Below are 17,445 nucleotides of genomic sequence, written 5' to 3' on the forward strand. Positions count from 1 at the left end.
GATAATGACTTCCGGGCAATCGCAGCATAAATGGCAACAGAGAAAACGCAACAGCCTTTTTGGCGCCTCTGAACAATGCAGAACCGTAAATAGTGCTTGCTCTAGAAATAAAAGTTTGGATTACTGGGCATCAGTATTAGATTACCGGCACGTGGTTGATTGCTTGAGGATTGAATCTCACCGGAAAAAAATGCGTATGAACCCAACCGGGAAACAACAGTGCTTCAAAAGCTACTTAAGGAGAAAAGGTCTCGAAGAGGACGCAATGCTTTGTTGCGTGCCAAAGAATTTTTAAAGACACTTCGAACAATGCTCATATCATTTGAAGAATCTCTCGCTCGCTCATTCTGAATTAGCAGCTCACACGAAAATCCCGCCTCTGTATTTGGTTAGGAGAAGAGATCGACGCCATCGCGATCACATTTCACTGGAAATGCAATTTATCTATAAACAAAAAGTACCATGAATGCTGCCTTCAGCGCGAATACGTGGTAAAAAAACGAAAATGGCGTTACGTTTGTTTGCATGCCATAAAAAAATCAACTGTTGTCGGCACCTTTAACCTACCCGTTTTCGCAGAACAGTTTAGCCATCATCGTAAATGTGCAGGCGATCCCTGGAGTATTTTAGTTAAGTTGGTGGATGATAAAGGGGTCACATAATCTCACCAGATTTACCAACTTCCCTATGAAGAAAAATGATGAGAATATCTCCCATATCGTCACTGAGCGTACAACGCAGCAAAACCGACGGAAAGATCTTTTTTGTTGCCATGCGTAAGCAAGAAAAGTAAAATCAATGCTTGCGGCGTTTTTCTAGTAGCCTTAACTTTTAATGTACACCGCAAAATAGTTAGATTCACGGCCCATGGGTGACGCGTGGCTTCTCTTTAAAAGCATGTAAGGTCGTGTATGAGCACAGTGCTGCTACTGTAGCACCCTCAAGGCTACCTGAAGCATGAAGGTAGCGAAAACGACGCAACGCTGCGTTCGGTTCGGTGACAGTGCACACTCAAGGACAGCGCAAAAACGGTGTCTACCTTTTAAAGATTTTTATTCTTTCTCCTAATATGATGGCACGCGGGCGAAGAACGACAATCAAGGATTGGTAAATAATGCTTGGTATATTTTTGAGAATCGCTTTCCTGCTGTTTAAATTCCACCAGACGAGAGCAAAAACATCATCGCCATATCGATTTATCTACACGTCCATCTTTTCTTGCTAGTGATCTCTGACCTGAAGCAAACAACAGTTTATGACCCCAAGATCACGATTACAGTGTCTTGAAGATGATTGCATCCTAAGAGGCAGCAAATAGACAAAATGGTTGCTTCCGTGTCACCTCACAAGCAATGTTGTTCGACGCAACGCTTTCTATGTCCTAAAATCCTTCCCTTTCCTTTCTTTAAATGATTTAGAGGTGAATGCGGACGTCGCCGACGCATTGGTTAAAGTCTGGTAATTGGTGCCTCGGCGGTCGCATCTCCGCAGAAATAGCTAGTCAACGCACAACGGCGAAGAAAGAACATTCAGGGTGAGTACCACTGAAAGGCAGAGAAAATAACGAAACCGTGTATTCAGTGTGGTGGCACAATGTAGAACAGTCCAAAAACCACTTGATGTACTTTAGGGATACGCAATCCAGCTCCCAAAGGATTAACAGGTGAGGGTAAACAAACCCATGCAGAATTGGAATACCTGCAGGTGGTTCATACTTTAGCCGTCACATGGTACTGGAAACTACTATAGGGGGATGTAAAAATGACTGCGAGCTGGCCATTCAAGGATGACTAAAGCAGAGGTAATAAATAGCCAGCACGTGCAAGTGCACCTTCCTGGAGAGCAAATTAATTTATTGTACCTTTTAAAGCACGTATTTTGATGCCTCACTAGCGGCATGCGTACACTCCATACAACCATATAGAAGAAACAAAATCTTCTCTAGTGACTATGAGTAGAGTGAAAGCGCCTCAAGAAAACCTATCGTTAGTCCACGAAATTGTAGAGAAATTCCCAATAAAGCTGCGTTTCTAGGGACGAAAATTTCACATTCTGTTCAAAAGTACACACCCAAAATTTCAGATGTTGCTGGAAAGCCGTGCTGCTAGTTATTTAGCCGGAGGCGGCAGGAGGTAGTTTTTAAAGAGTTAACCAAAAACGTCTTTTTCGGTCGTAAACTTCGTTCCTCGCGTTACAAAACGGGCGACTAGATCATTGTGCCATTTTGACATGTCAAAGCTCCTTGGTTGTATACAGCGGTGCCTGGGCGTGCAAACTTAGGCGAGAAAGTTATACACAACTCATCTACGGACAGCGGTGGTGGAGGGCGTGGCATTCGTCATGAGAAATAAATTGACGAAGGGTGAAAAGCAAAAGCCGCTACAATAAAAACTTCAAACCGTCTGCTAGTAACCCTCCAGACTCAAACGAGAACATATCGCTCGAAGAAAGCTTCCCATGCAATGGTGGTTGTCAAGCAACCGGGTCACTACTGATGTTAAAACAAAGAAGTACAATACGCGAAATTACTCATGTACGGGACTATTGCTCTCATTGTCCAAATATAGCAAAGCAGTGAGAAAAAACGGAACGCCCTTTTTGTCGCCTGTGGAGCAAGACGTAGGGGGCCAAACAACGCGTACTATAATTTAGCGGTCGCTGTTCTGCTCATACAATTTTGCATGTGAAAGGACAAGCCCTATCACAGTAGTGACAGAACACATGTGCCTGGTACTATAACCGCGACGTCTCACTGGAAACCTCCATGAGCAAGGACAACGCGCTAAAACCTACTGCAGCATCAAATCAAAGAGGGAATTCAAGGGCTGCCTTATTGTACTTTTCTCTAGTGGATGATACCTTCATCGTCCCGTCTCACCGGAAAGAACAAAACCTACGTAAACACAAAGTGGTGAGAACAGCGTCTCAAGCAAGACTGTAACGGCGCAAGGATACATTCCGGGACCTGTACAATCAAATAGAGACCAAAAACGTATTGCGATGCTTTGAAGATTTCATTTCCTTCTGAGTAACGAATATGAAGTCGAGGGGCAGAGACGCCAGTATTATTGAATTAACAGCAGGCAGATGGTACCTTAGTTGCCACCTCTCACCAGAGATATGGTGAAAATATAATGGCTAGAATTTAACTTTCAGGCGAGTGCCGCATGAGACGCAGCGATGATAAACGACTGGTCTTTTCAGTGTCCTTGCACAAAAAAAAACAGACCAAATAATGCTCTGTCGGATTCGAATATTCGCTTTCCTGATCGTAATTAACTACAGGCATGGGGCACAATACTTCTGCATAATTGCACTATGAGCAGGTTTTAGGTACTTCGGCAGTAACCTGTTACGAAAAACTGCAAGATGCGTACGAAGACGGGATGGCCAGAGTAGCATTTTCAGGCAAGCTACAGCCTGAATATCAAAAAAGAGGAAGCAATTGTCGACTCGGCGCCAGTGGACAAAGAACTGCAAAACTAGACCTGAGCCAGTTGAGAAACTACTTTTTCAGCACAGGCATAACACATTTCAGCATCAAAAGCCACCCACAAAGAAAGCCAACTTTATCTAACGATTATGATGCTAGTGGGAGCGGTTGAGACCACAACTCTTCTTAGTCGACCACATTTATGGGAAATTGATATGGTAGATTGCGCTATGCGAAGAAAAATTTGACACGCACCTAACAATTCTCCGCAGCTTTTCTTTGGGGCCGTACCGCTCCCTTTGAGGTGGATGCCAATGGTTCCTTGGGAAAAAAAATTCGCTCTAATCCACGATGTGAAGCTGGATGTAAAGCAAAGCTTGGATGACGCCCACACCAATTGCCTATGCTTGGTCACTCGAAGTCACACATTACTCTATAAAAAGCAAAACCGGAGATTCTGCCAGCCGCTACCTGGAATTTTGGGGGCGGCGTCCCGAACGCAGGAGCGTCGGGCGTGGCCGGGCTAGAGCGGCGGACGACGCCGCGGCTGTGGTCAGGCCGTGCGTCAGCAGAAAGAAAATGCAGAGGAGTGTCTTTCCAAGGGTGAGACAGGAGAGCATAGCCACCGTAATGTGCTAGATAAGGGCTACACCACTGTGCAACTCAAGCGCACGCACCGAGAAAATTGGGCAGCTGAACGTAGTGATTCCCATTTATACTGATTTGAACGAGTACGTTTAGTAAGTATGAGAATTGCAAGAAAGCTGAGCCAACTTTTATATTTACTTTGTGCTCATCCAGTTGCTACTTTCGGCTTTTTAATACTTGTTAAAACACACCCGAGTTGGTATTTACCAATTCAGAATAAAGAGTCACGTTTGTGGCAAGCAGTGCGCAAACGGTTAGGGTTTGTATAGCAGCCAGATGTCTGTATGTGTTCTCTCCATTTTGTTTACTCGCCCTAAGGAGAGAGCGACACTCTTTATTACAGAGAAAGCAAAGAGGTTTGCCAGCATGGATTCGCCGACATGCTACTCTGCGGGGAGCGTGGAGAAGAAATCAAGGGAAGTAGAGTGAAGAGAAGAAAGTAGGACGGAAGAAAAGAATAAAAAGAAAGAAAAGAATAAAAATTAATAATGAATAGAGTCTTGTTTAAGGACGCTGAGTAAACACTTGACTGTACGTGCTAGGAAGATGGCTACAATGTTATAGCCACGCCAATGTCCTCGAGGTACTCAAATATTGATGACAGGGCTTTGCGCTTGGAGGATGTTGAGGTGAATGGTCCAAACATCAATCTTAGTGTTAATGGTCCAGGTTGGAGACGTTCAATTCTTTGCTGTAAAGGGCCCCTTGATTCAGCATGAGCAGAGCACTCTAGTATTGTATGTTCGACGGTTTGGGTGAGCCACAGTTGTCGCAGTATGGGCTGGAAGTCTGGCCTATACAATAGAGGAACGAATTTGTAAAGGCTGCGTTAAGGCGCAGTCGATGGTGCAGTGTCTCCAGTAGGCGAGGTAGTCGTTCCGGAAGCCACATTCTCATGTACGCGTCTATGTAATGTAGCAAGGGCTGACGAAACTCCGGAAGGGACCATAAGCGGTTTCTTTCACCCAAAACTGCTGCCGTAGTCATAAATGAGGCTTCATTTGTTGTGAAAACATCCTCCTTGGCGTTCTCAATTCTGGGCCTCTGCGGGCAGCCTCATCTAATTTCTGATTCTCCAAAATGCTAAAAAGGCCAGGAAGCCACCGTAGTGTCACACGATATCCAGAGACGAATGCGAGATGGTGGACATACTTCAGTTCTCACTGAGCATGCTCATGAAGGCTGAAAAAGCTAGCGCGTTGCAGGGTCCACTGTGGCGACGGCTGGTGAAGGATGTATAGGATGGCCTCTTTAATCCCATGAAGCTCAGCCGACGTGGACGAAGTCGGTCGCTCAAGCCGGTATGATAGGGCTTTCCCAGCTGACGGAATAAATATTCCTGATGATCGGCACTCACATGTTGCTGACCCATCTGTAAAAATGTGAGTCGTTGCACTCTAAAATTTGTTAATGAGTGCAAGTGTCATATGAAGTCAACTGATTTGAGGCATTTGCTTTTTTGAATCAAATACAGGTACAAATGTTTTTACCCGAAGGAACGACAGAGTCCAGGGCGGGAATCCAAGAGGCACTGTCGGCGGTGCTTGAGTTGGAATCGCAGCTTTGATACTCCTGATTGCTTGCCCAAAACTGGAATTTCTTCGACCTGCGATATGAGCCAACGAATGCGTTCCTGTGTGTAACCTGTGCTTGAAATAAATTCGCAGTGTTTCTTGCAGTCGTAGCACGCCGAAGGGGAGGCAGCCGGCTTCAGCAATTTTCCCAGAACACAACGATACCATAGAAATGCCGAGACACTTCCTGAGGCAGTTTTTCCTCGCCACGTCAAGCTGTCTTTCGCATGTAGTGGACAGCTGCTGCAGGGCAGGGGCGCTGTAGCGCAACATGCCATCCACACACGCCTTGAAAAGTAGCTCTATAGAACGACAAACGCTGCCCAAGCGTGTGCCAGCAAGATATCGAATATTTTGCTATGCCGTGGAAATTCGCATACGTAGTCTCTTCACTTCCGGAGCCCAGGAGAGGTTTCTATCGATCGTAACACCATGATACCTTTGGGTACGTACGTATTTCAGGGGCCGGCCACCGAGGATTAAAGGATATCTATTCATGCTCCTACGGGTAAAGGCCATAGAACTACGTTTTTCTGGGGAGAGATTATACGCTTGGATTTGAACCTATCTTGAAGGAAGACAACTTTTCATGTGCACAGCAGAAGGGCCTATTTCTTGTTATGAAGTAAAAAGAGGGGTTCCTTAAGGAGCTGTGTAATTCCTTTAATATTCGATACTGTACTCCTTCACCCGAAACGTGTTCTCCCCCGTAGGGTCGAAATCACTCTGTACGCTGACAATATCTGCATTTGTAGTGCTTCGAGATCACGTCTAGTCACGCAACAGAAGCTCCAGACGTCGCTTGCAAAAATATCAGAACACCTACAGCCATAAAGACTCCCAAAACTGGAACCCAATCCTTAACGTATCTCTGCCGTACAACTTACATTTATCGGGTCCGGGTTACCGAAGAGGGGCTGTTGAACAAGTAATTGAAGCCGTTGGAACCAAGCGAGCAATGGGCGCGAAGCACGTCAGAGCAAGCCAAGAACAACCGTTGCTAGAGCAGATGACAGAGATTGTACCTCCAACGTGCCCTCCGGTGCAAGCAGGAAGCTGGGTGCGGGAAACGCTGGCTAATAGCGCCTTACCTCCGCGCGATTCGAAACAAATGAGAAGAAGGAGGGCAGTTTTTTGGGTGTGGAAACCGCCCACCGCCTCCCTCTACTCGTTCGGAGTTTCTTGACCCACACGCCTTAAAGGAATTATTGGCTGGCAGAGGTAGAAAGCTTTGAATTACAACTCTTCGATAACGGGATTTGATGGTGTTACAACGCGGGCGATCACCTGAATGCGCCATTCCGACACTGTCGAAGCTGTTACTAACATGGGATTGGTTTCTGAACGTGTAAAATTAAGCAGATGATGTACCCCTTTTCATAACAACGACGATGGTTGAGCGCGCAGCATCTTTCGTAAGAAATTAAATGGCGAAATCGTAGAAGTAAAAGTCGCTAAGACCGAACTTTCACACCTTCGGCGAGTAATAGTCAGTATTCAGATGACAACCAAGAAACCCCCACAGAAGGCACTGGGTTCCATATTATTTGTGAAACGACCGATAGGCCTAATAATATTTTAGGCTTTGCATTTGTGCTTATAAGGATTTGGCAGGCGAGAGGATACCCACCGGTATATTAGTTTAGAAGCAGGTAATTTAGCCATTCGTACCTCTCACCGGATATAAAAACGAGCGCATCACGGCACGACGTCAACAACTTGTCCTAAGGTGACTGGTGCATGAAAGGCAGCAAATAAGATGCAACGCTCTACTGTATGTTACTGCCCAATCAAGGACGGTCGAAACAATGCTTCATATTATTCAAATGATAGGTATCATATAATGAATTTGCCCAGACGAAAAGAATAACTGATTACCATTTTGCCTGCGTTCGAGAACGTTGGAAGGTAGGGGTACCCTCCAGCCGAGTGACGACCCTCAGCGTGCTGGTTGGGACGGTGACTGAACGCGGTTGGCTGGGCTCGTCGTGTTTATTTGCCAGCCGTGCACAATGTTTCCCACGGAGCCTGGTGGTGCCACCGAACTAAGTGGCCAACAAATATAAGGGTCGGGGGCCGCCACGCACTTGTCACACCCCTTACCCCCAAGTTTGTTTGTCCAACCCACACACAAAATTACGCCTCTTACCCCGGCGAGTACCGGTTCGGCGGTCTCCTGCGTCCGGTCCGCCTGCGACACTCTCGCGCTATCTGTCGGCCTTGCAGGTAGCAGCCGATTTGCAAGTGCCGCTACAGTGGCGCGAATAGCACCAGCAGCTGGTGCTTCGCTGACAGGGGCTTGGGTAGCTGTTTGCTCCCCTGCGGTTCGGCTTCCTGTAAGGGGTAGCCGAGGCTGCCAGGCGAGGCATCACATGGTCCGCGTGCCGGCGCCACGTGGTCCATTCCGACATGCGAACGAGCAGTGACAACGCACTGGCAGAAGAGACCAATGCCTGGCGGACCAGGCTTAACCAGGCCAGAAGTTCCTGGCTAACACCAGACACCAGACTCCGGCAAAGGCCCAGGATGGCAAGCTCGGTCAGCAGGCAGCTTCTGCACGAGCTGCCTGAGCAGGCAGCTTCTGCACGAGCTGCCTCTGGAACGCTGTGTGTCGGAGGTCTGGATGCAACATGTCGAACACAGTCTTCACCATACGGCCCAGCAAGATCTCGCAGGGTGCATGGCATGTGACGTCGAGGGGTATGGTCCAGTACTGGATCGGCACCCGTGCGACCTATGTCTGGAAATACCCAGCCTTGCTCTTCTTTAGGTTGTCCTTCACACTTTGTACCACCCGCTCGGACGCACCATTTAAGGATGTGGGGTATGGCAGAAATATTGTTGCGTCTTAGTAGACGGAGGCGTAGATAGCAGGATGGCGATGTACCTATTTATTAGGCGTAGCGCTACACTGAAGAGTAGAGGCAGCACGGCGAGGCTCAGCGAAGATGGCTGAATCAGTCTGGCGCGCGAGCGGTGGACCCACACATTTATGTCGTCGTCTTCAAAAACCTGGTTGGCCAAGAAGCACAAAACGTAGCACTAACTGGGGATTGAACTTTGCACGGCGATCGCACACATCGCAAGCAGGGCATCGCGGCTTGACAAATATCGACGTGACATTTGCCCCCTCGTCGAGACAGCATCGTCCCGATGCGTGTAAAGCTCTTGGAAAAAAAGGAATGGATGCGGTTACGGCATTGTCCCTCAACGTGTGAGATAAGGCTTCAGACGCACGACATGAACGACGTCAGGGCGGCGGTTACGCCGGCGTTGAGAAACAATTCCGTCGTCCACAACCTCGTAGAAAGCGTCGCTAAGTTGGCGCTAAACTCAATAAGGACCAAAGTAGCGTTTTAAGAGCTTTTCAGAGAGACCTCAACGTCGAACAGGAGCCCATATCCAGACTCGTTCGCCGGGTTTGAAAACGGCAGTCCTGTGACGGAGGTTGTAACGGTGCGTGTCATAGCGCTGTTGCTGCCTTGTTCGTAAGCGCGCCAGTTGACGCGCCTCTTCCGCTCGTTCCGTAAACTCATTTAGCTGCATGTTGTCGGTGCTGGTGTCGTGAGGCAGCATTGCGTCCAACATAGTGGTCACGGGACGGCCGTAAAGGAGGAAGAACGGCGTCATCCGGGTCGTGTCTTGTTGAGCCGTATTGTAAGCGAATGTCACGTATGGCAATACGGCGTCCCAGGTCTTGTGCTCGGCGTCGGTGTACATACTCAGCATATCCGCTATTGTTTTGTTGAGCCGCTCAGTCAAGCCGTTTGTCTGCGGGTGGTACGCTGTTGAGGTCCGATGTGCTGTACCGCTGAGTTGCATCACTGCGTCGACAAGCCCAGCAGTAAACGCTTTGCCTCTGTCCGTAATAACAATGGCCGGGGCACCGTGCCGGAGAACAATGTTGTCAATAAAAAACTTGGCAACCTCGAATGCAGTTCCTCTTTGGAGGGCTTTTGTTTCTGCATACCGAGTGAGGTAGTCGGTGGCGACTACAATCCACTTGTTCCCCGCGGACGACGTCGGAAATGGTCCCAACAGGTCCATCCCGACCTGTTCAAACGGCTTCTCAGGGATTTGAACAGGGTGCAGGAGGCCCACTGGCCGGAGTGGTGGAGCTTTCCGTCATTGACATTCGCGGCACGTGCGCACGTAATGCCGCACGGCTGCAGAAAGTTTTGGCCAGTAGTATGACTGCTGGATCCTAGTCAGGGTACGGGTGAAGCCGAGGTGACCCGCCGTCGGCTCATCGTGGCAAGCCCGCAGAACCTCGTTACGAAGTATTGCGGGAACAACAAGCAGGCAGCTTCGGCCTCGCGGAGAAAAGTTCGCTTTATACAGGACACCACCGCAGAGACTGAAGGATGACAGCGCTCTTGAAAACACCCGCGGCACAGTGGGCGAACGTCCCTTCAAGAAGTCAATCAGCGGTCGTAACTCGGAGTCCCCCCGTTGCTGTTCCGACATGGAGGATGTGTCCAGCAAGCCAAAAAAAGCGTCGTCATCGGTGCAGTCTTTCGCCGACGCAGGGACAGCTGGTGCTCGGGAGAGACAATCGGCGTCGGCATGCGCTTGGCCGGACTTGTAAACGACTTTGACGTCAAATTCTTGAAGCCAAAGGCTCCACCGAGCTAATCGTCCAGACGGGTCTGTTAGGCTCATCAACCAGCAGAGCTAGTGATGGTCACTGACCACTGTGCATGGACGGCCATACAGGTATGGTCGAAATTTAGGTACTGCCGAAACGATGGCGAGGCACTCCTTTTCGGTGGCCGAGTAGTTGGCTCCCGAAGAGGTCAACGTTCGACTGGCGTACGCTATCACCCTTTCGGCGCCGTCTTGCCATTGCAGAAGAACCGCTCCGAGTCCAACGTTACTGGCGTCGGTGTGAAGCATGGTGGTGGCGTTCTCGTCGAAATGGGCCAAGACCGGAGGTGTTTGCAACCGTTGGCGCAGCTCGTCGAACTCCTTCTGTTGCTCGTCATTCCAAAGGAACACGACATCATCCCTTGTAAGGATGGTCAGCTGAGCTGCAATGTGGGTGAAGTCCTGTATAAATCGTCGGTAATAGGAACATAGCCCCAAAAAGCGCCTCACGGCTTTCTTGTTGGTTGGCACAGGAAACTGAGATACCGCATCAGTCTTAGCAGGATCAGGTCGAACTCCGGCACTGCTAACCACATGGCCGAGGAACAGGAGTTCCTCGTACCCAAAATGACACTTTTCAGGCTTTAGTGTAAGTCCGGCGGATCGTATTGCCTCGAGGACGGACGTGAGACGTTCGAGGTGTTCTTCAAACGTGGTGGAAAACACGATCACGTCGTCCAGATACACCAAGCAAGTTTGCCACTTTTGGCCCGACACCACGGTGTCCATCAGTCGTTGAAAAGTGGCTGGAGCGGAACACAACCCGAACGGCAACACTTTAAATTCGTACAGTCCATCAGGCGTCACAAAAGCGGTTTTCTCGCGGTCTCGTTCATCGACCTCGATCGGCCAATACCCGCTTTTTAGGTCCATAGACGAAAAATATCGGGCATGTCGTAGTCTGTCGAGGGAGTCGTCAATGCGAGGCAACGGGTACACATCTTTTTTGGTGACCTCGTTGAGTTTGCGGTAGTCCACACAAAACCGCAATGCCCATCTTTCTTTTTCACTAAGACTACGGGCGACGCCCAGGGACTATTCGACGGTGCGATGACGTCGTCTTCCAGCATTTGCTGTACTTGCCGCTGTATTGCATCGCGCTCCTTGAGGCTTGGGGACCACACGGTACGGGTTCTGACGGATGGGCCTCGTTGTTTCTTCGGTAATTATTCTGTGCTTTGTCAGATGCGTCTGGCGGACACCTGCCGTGGACGAAAAACAGTCCGCATATTGTTCCAGCAGGTCGAGGAGCGCTCGGCGTTTTTCGGGCGACAGGTTGGTGCTGACGTCTATTGCGAGTTTGGCGCTCGCTGTTGTGGTGGCACCAGTTTGGAGCACGTAACAGCCCTCTGTGTCGTCGACAGCTTCGAAGAAGGCTACAGTAGTCCATTTCAAGATGTGCTGGCGTTCATTGGTGAAATTGGTCACAGGACAGGTGCACCAGGCCTCTCGCGATGGCAAAACCATGGTCGAGGAAGAGCGATGTGTGCAGCTCGGCAACGCCATCCGCAGTGCAAGGGTCGTCGTACGCTACTGCGACGAACGCGCATGATCGTGGCGGCACACTCACGTCGTCAGCAGCGATACGCAGCGGCAGACGTCGGTGCTCGGTAGGCTGTACTGGAGGCAGGTTCGTCGAAAGGCTCACCCTGCCCTCACCGATGTTTATAACGGCGTCGTATTCGCGCCAGAAATCCATGCCGAAGATTACGTCTTTGCAGCACCGAGGTAGAATGACGAACGTGCCGACAAAGTCGGAGACTCCTAGACGAATCCTAGCCGTGCATTTCCCGACTGGTGTCATGAGGTGGCCTCCAGCGGACCGAAACTGAGGCCCGTCCCACGCAGTCTTTACCCTGCGCAAGCGCTCTGCAAATTGCTGGCTCACGATGGAGTAATCTGCTCCGGTGTCCTGCAAAGCAGTCACCTCATGCCCGTCGATAGAAACCCTGAGTTCAGCACTAGCGCCTTCGTCGGCGTTAAGGGTCGTCGTCGTTGTGTGTTTACACTGCGGCAATACTGTATGGGCGCTTTGTTCCCGTCGAGTGGTAGCGGAACATCTGTTGGTTGACGTCGGCGGCGATGGAAGGTCTTCTGAGCTTCTGCAATCAGCAACCTTGCCTCCCCAGGTCGCTTCGTCTAGTTTCCCCGCTGGGGGCTGGAAAACCGGACGTCGGGGCCGTCTCGAGGGGCGCGAAGGGTCGGCGGGAGGTGCGGTGCTGGAGACGGTGAGCGGGATCGACGAATAGGCGACGTGGTGTTGCGTGCAGTGAAGTAGTCGGCGATTTCGGTCGGCCGCTGGCCAAACCGGGAAGGAGGAGCTGCCGGAGAGAAGCCACGCAGTCCGATATCGCGGTAGGGGCACCGTCTGTAGACGTGGCCAGGCTCACCGCAGTGATAGCACAGGGGTTGCCAGTCAGCTGTGCGCCACAAATCCGTTTTGCGAACCCGGGTCGGTGGGAATATCGGCTGCGAAGTGGGCCACGACTGCACAGGCGGGGGTTGCTGACGGAAAGGGACAGTTGGCATGTTTGGAGGCTGCTGACACATTGCTGCTGCGTAGCTTGCGGGGCTCTCTTGCACGGGCGGGTCGGGAGGTGAGAATGCTTGGCGGAGCTCTTCGTGCACAATCCTGGCCACGGAGGGCGTCGGCTGTGGAGTCGCAATTCCAAGCTTGCCTAGCTCTTCACGCAAGACCGACCTGATCAGTTCCCGCAAAGAGCTGTCATTGCTCGTCAGGCTGGCAGCAGTTCCGGGAGCGTTGGCGGACCTCCGAGAATACTGACGACTGCGCTCCTGCACATCCCGCTCGATAGCCGTGGCCTCCCTGATGAACTCTTGCACAGTGCGTGGCGGGTTTCGGACAAGGCCGGCAAAAAGCTGCTCCTTGACGCCGTGCATAAGGTAGGGAAGTTTCTTCGCGTCCGACATGGCAGGATCAGCGCGGCGAAAAAGGCGTGCCATGTCCTCGGCAAACATGGTGACACTTTCGTTAGGTTTCTGGATTCTCGATTCCAGCAACCGCAGCGCGTTCTCAGGACGATCCGGGTCGGAAAAGGCTTCCTGAAGCTCCTGGCGGAAGTCGGTCCAAGACGTGAATGTAGCCTCATGGTTCTCGTACCAAATACGAGCGCCGTCTTCCAACGAGTAGTACACCTGCCGCAGTTTGTGCGCATCGTCCCACTGATTAAAAGTGGCAACACGCTCGAAGTGAGCAACCCAGTCTTCCACATCCTCGAAGGCATCCCCGTGGAATTTATTGGGTTCGCGAGGCTGGTGAATTACCACCTGTGGTGTGGCCATAATGGGAGCTTACGGGGGCTTAGGGGTGCGGACGTTGGAAAGACCCGGTAATTCAGGAGAGAGACCGAGCTTGCGCCAACTGCTCCGATGGACCGGCGTGTTGGTGAGACACGGCCTTTCTGGGCTGGCGCCGGACAGGGATCCAGGCATAAGAAAACCCGGCTCCTTCACCAGTGTTGCGTCTTAGTAGACGGAGGTGTAGATAGCAGGATGGCGATGTACCTATTTATTAGGCGTAGCGCTACACTGAAGAGTAGAGGCAGCACGGGGAGGCTCAGCGAAGATGGCTGAATCAGTCTGGCCCGCGAGCGGTGGACCCACACATTTATGTCGCCGTCTTCAAAAACCTGGTCGGCCAAGAAGCACGGAACGTAGCACTAACTGGGGATTGAACTTTGCACGGCGATCGCACACATCGCAAGCAGGGCATCGCGGCTTGACAAATATCCACGTGACAATTTTATCCGGCAGCTTCTATTCTTCATAAGCCAGGCCAGCTACTCCTCGCTGGTGAAAGCAGAAGCCTTGTCGGACATGGCGATGTTCGGAAACTCATAATCTGCGAAGACTTGCTGCAGCGCCGCCATGGTTGCTCCTGCTGAAGGAGTGGTAACTAGTAGAACCTCATCCCACTTGGATAAGGCGTCCACCACCACCAAGAAGCAGTTACCCTTGAAGGGGCCCTCGAAATCTACGTGTAGGTTCAACCAGGGTATCTCCGAAAACGGCCAGGGGGTCATCTCCATATTACGCCTGGCTGGCTAGTTCTCCCGGCATACTTGGCAGCTCTGCACAATGCGAGCAATGTCCTGGACCAGGCCGGGCCACCAAACGTGGGGCCGGCCCGCCATCTTGGTCTTCTCCACACCTGAATGACATGGGTGCAGCATTTGCAGTACCGTGGATCGCAGGCTCTGCGGAATCACCACCGTGGAGCCCCACAACAGGCAGCCCTGCTAGAGTTTCAGCTCGGTAGCCTTGTGGCTGTACGTGAGCTCCGCTAACTCCTCCCCTCGGGACACCGCCTTGACTATCTGTGAAATGACTGGGTCCGGGCTGGTCGGGTGTGACACCGCCGATTTGGATAGCACCTTCGTGTATGCGTGCTCTAGCATGAACACTTCAGGAGGTTCAGGAACAGGAGGTTCAGGAGGTTCAGCAGCAGACACTTCCGCCAAGGCAGTCGGCTCAGGGCATCAGCAGGTGGCAGGTCCTTCCTCGGACGGTAGACCAGATGGTGGTTGTAGGCCGCGCGCCTTAAGGCTCAGTGCACCCCTCGATCGAGGTCATACCTGCACTGAAACCACCTTTTCAGGCCCCAGCATTCGCAGAAGCGGCTTGTGGTCCGTGACCACCTCGATCTTCCAGCCACCCAGTTACTGGTAAAAGCTCTCCACCCTGAACATGAGGGCTAAGCCTTATTTTTGCAGATAGCTGCACCGTTGTTCTGCAGCATCACGCCGATGGGAGGCAAACGATACAGGGCATTCCTGGTCATTGTTCTTGCGGTGGGCCAGGACGGCTCCAACGCCGTACGGTGACGCATCTACCGGAGGGATGACAGGCTTGGCTGGATAAAAGTGCACTAGCACTGCAGCCTTGGTGACGAGCTCCTTGCTTCGCTGGAAGGCCAAGTCCTGTTCCGTCTTCCAGGCCCACTGCTGTCCATCTAGAATCAGAAGATGGAGCGGCTGCAGATGCGACGACAGGTTCGGCTGTAAGCTCTGGTTTACCAGGCCGAGATAGCTCTGCCACTCCTTCTTGTTCCGGGGCTTGGTGGCCTTGAGCAGAGCCTCAACTATGCGAAGTGCCAGAGCCAGGCGTGCCTGGGATATGATGTGGCCCAGTTATTTGACGCTGGGGGCCAAGAAAGTGCATTTCTCCAGCTTGCGCTTCATCCCTAAATCCTGCAATCGCGCCAGGACGCAGTGCAGGTTCTGCATGTGGTACTCATCGTCTGTACCGCTCACCAGGATGTCGTCCAAGTGCACCGCCACGTGCGTCATGGCCCTGAAAATGGCATGTGCTGCGGCCATGCCGAACGGTAAGCACGTAAAAGAGTCCCATCGTTGTCGACATGGTGACATACCTCCAGGCGGGCTCCTGAAGCACCATCTGCGGTAAGCATCTCTGATGCCGCGTTTCATTAACTTCTGGCCCCTAGACAACGACTACCAGGTACCTTCAATGCGGGGCAGCGCGTATTTCTTCACGGCAGCGACGCTTTGATGGTGATCTTGAAATCCAGGCGGATCGTAACACATCGGTATTGCTTGAGGACTGGCACGATGAAAGCGGCACACTCCCACGACCTAACGGGCACCAGGATGTAGTCTCGCTGAAAACTTTGCAGCTCCTGGGTGACCCCGTTCTTTAGGACGAACGGCAGCGGGCGGGGCTTAAAAAACCGAGTTTAGGCTTTCTCCGGGACATGGATGCTCGCCGCCGTGCCAGTGAATGTGCCCACCCCTCGCTGGACAGGGCCTTCAACTTGGTGAGGAGGCATGGGGCGTCTTACACCACCTGCATTGTTCGTTCTATTTCGGCAACCGCACACCAAAAGCCTGCATCCAATTCCCGCCCAGCAGCGTCGGTGACGACCGTTTTGTGAGGCACTGGGGCAAGGTTGCCTTCCTGTCGCCAAGGCGAACGCTGACCTGGGCTTGACCCACTACCTGGGCGAGCTGTCCCGAGTAGCTGCGCAGCATGACGCCCGCACCGAATCTGCTGCCACAAATTTCTTCCGCCTACCTTTGCGGCGGCTCCCTTCGTCGTAGGCTTCCGAGAAACACGTCCATGACCCCGGCTGCTGCTTCGGCCCATTCGCCGCCCCCCTCGGCAGTGCCCGAGGAATGTTCCCAGTTCTCCCACACGCAAACCATGCGGTTTACGCGAACTGGCACTGTGAGGGGTGTGGTTACCTCCACAATGACTGCACCTGCCATGCCGTGTCGCCTTCTTGTTCGCTGCCGCTTCCGTCGACGGTGAGCTGGCCGCACGAGCTATCTTGCCTGTGTCGTTGGCCGCGACATGCATCGCCAGCTCTACCTTAATGACGTTGTCCAGCGAGGGGTCGCGAAGCTTCAGGAGTCGCGTCTGCATGGCGTGGTTGTTTATACTGCAGACGTAACGGTCCCGGAGAAGCGAGTAGGGCTGATCCCCGAAAGCGCAGCCATTTGCTAGCCCTCGCAGCGCTGCGACGAGCTGCCCGAGAGTCTCTTCTTGTCGGTGGCTCCGGTTATTCAAGCGGAAGCGCTCCATTAAGGTGCAAGGGGCCGGGCTGAAGTGCGAGAGTACCGTCGTCAATAGCTCACCCAGCGACTTTTCATGCGGCATGCCCAGCTTGAGGACGTCGAGCAGGACACCAAAGACGCGGGTCTCGCCGCTGCCTAGGAAAATGTCGGGCTGTTTTTCCTCCGTTGCATCGTTCTTCCAAAAAAGACACGTGTGCTTGTTCCTCGTAGACCGGCCAGGCGGACCCTTCACCCTACGACGGCTTGAACCACACATAAAGCGGCATGGCAGAAATAGCGGCGGGCGTTTGTGGCCGGTCTCGGCGCTCTTGCTGGCTTTGGTCGGTCCTCAGGCTTCTTCCCTCATCGCCAGTGTCGCGAATTGCCACGCATTTGTGAACGTCCGAAGATCGGGGTAACCTCTATACGAGTGACGACCCGCAGCGTGCTGGTGGTCATGGGAACTGTCCGCGAGTGGCTGTGCTCCTCGGTGATTATTCGCCAGCCGTGCACAATATTTTCTCCCGAACCTGGTGGGCCCACCAAACGTAGCGGCAAATGAAAATTAGGGTTTGGGGGTCGCCGCACTCTTGTAACTAAACCACCA

Source organism: Haemaphysalis longicornis, unplaced genomic scaffold (genome assembly GCF_048455015.1).
Source record: "Haemaphysalis longicornis isolate Haplotype H1 unplaced genomic scaffold, Haemaphysalis longicornis Haplotype H1 scaffold_11, whole genome shotgun sequence".
Lineage (NCBI taxonomy): Eukaryota > Metazoa > Arthropoda > Arachnida > Ixodida > Ixodidae > Haemaphysalis > Haemaphysalis longicornis.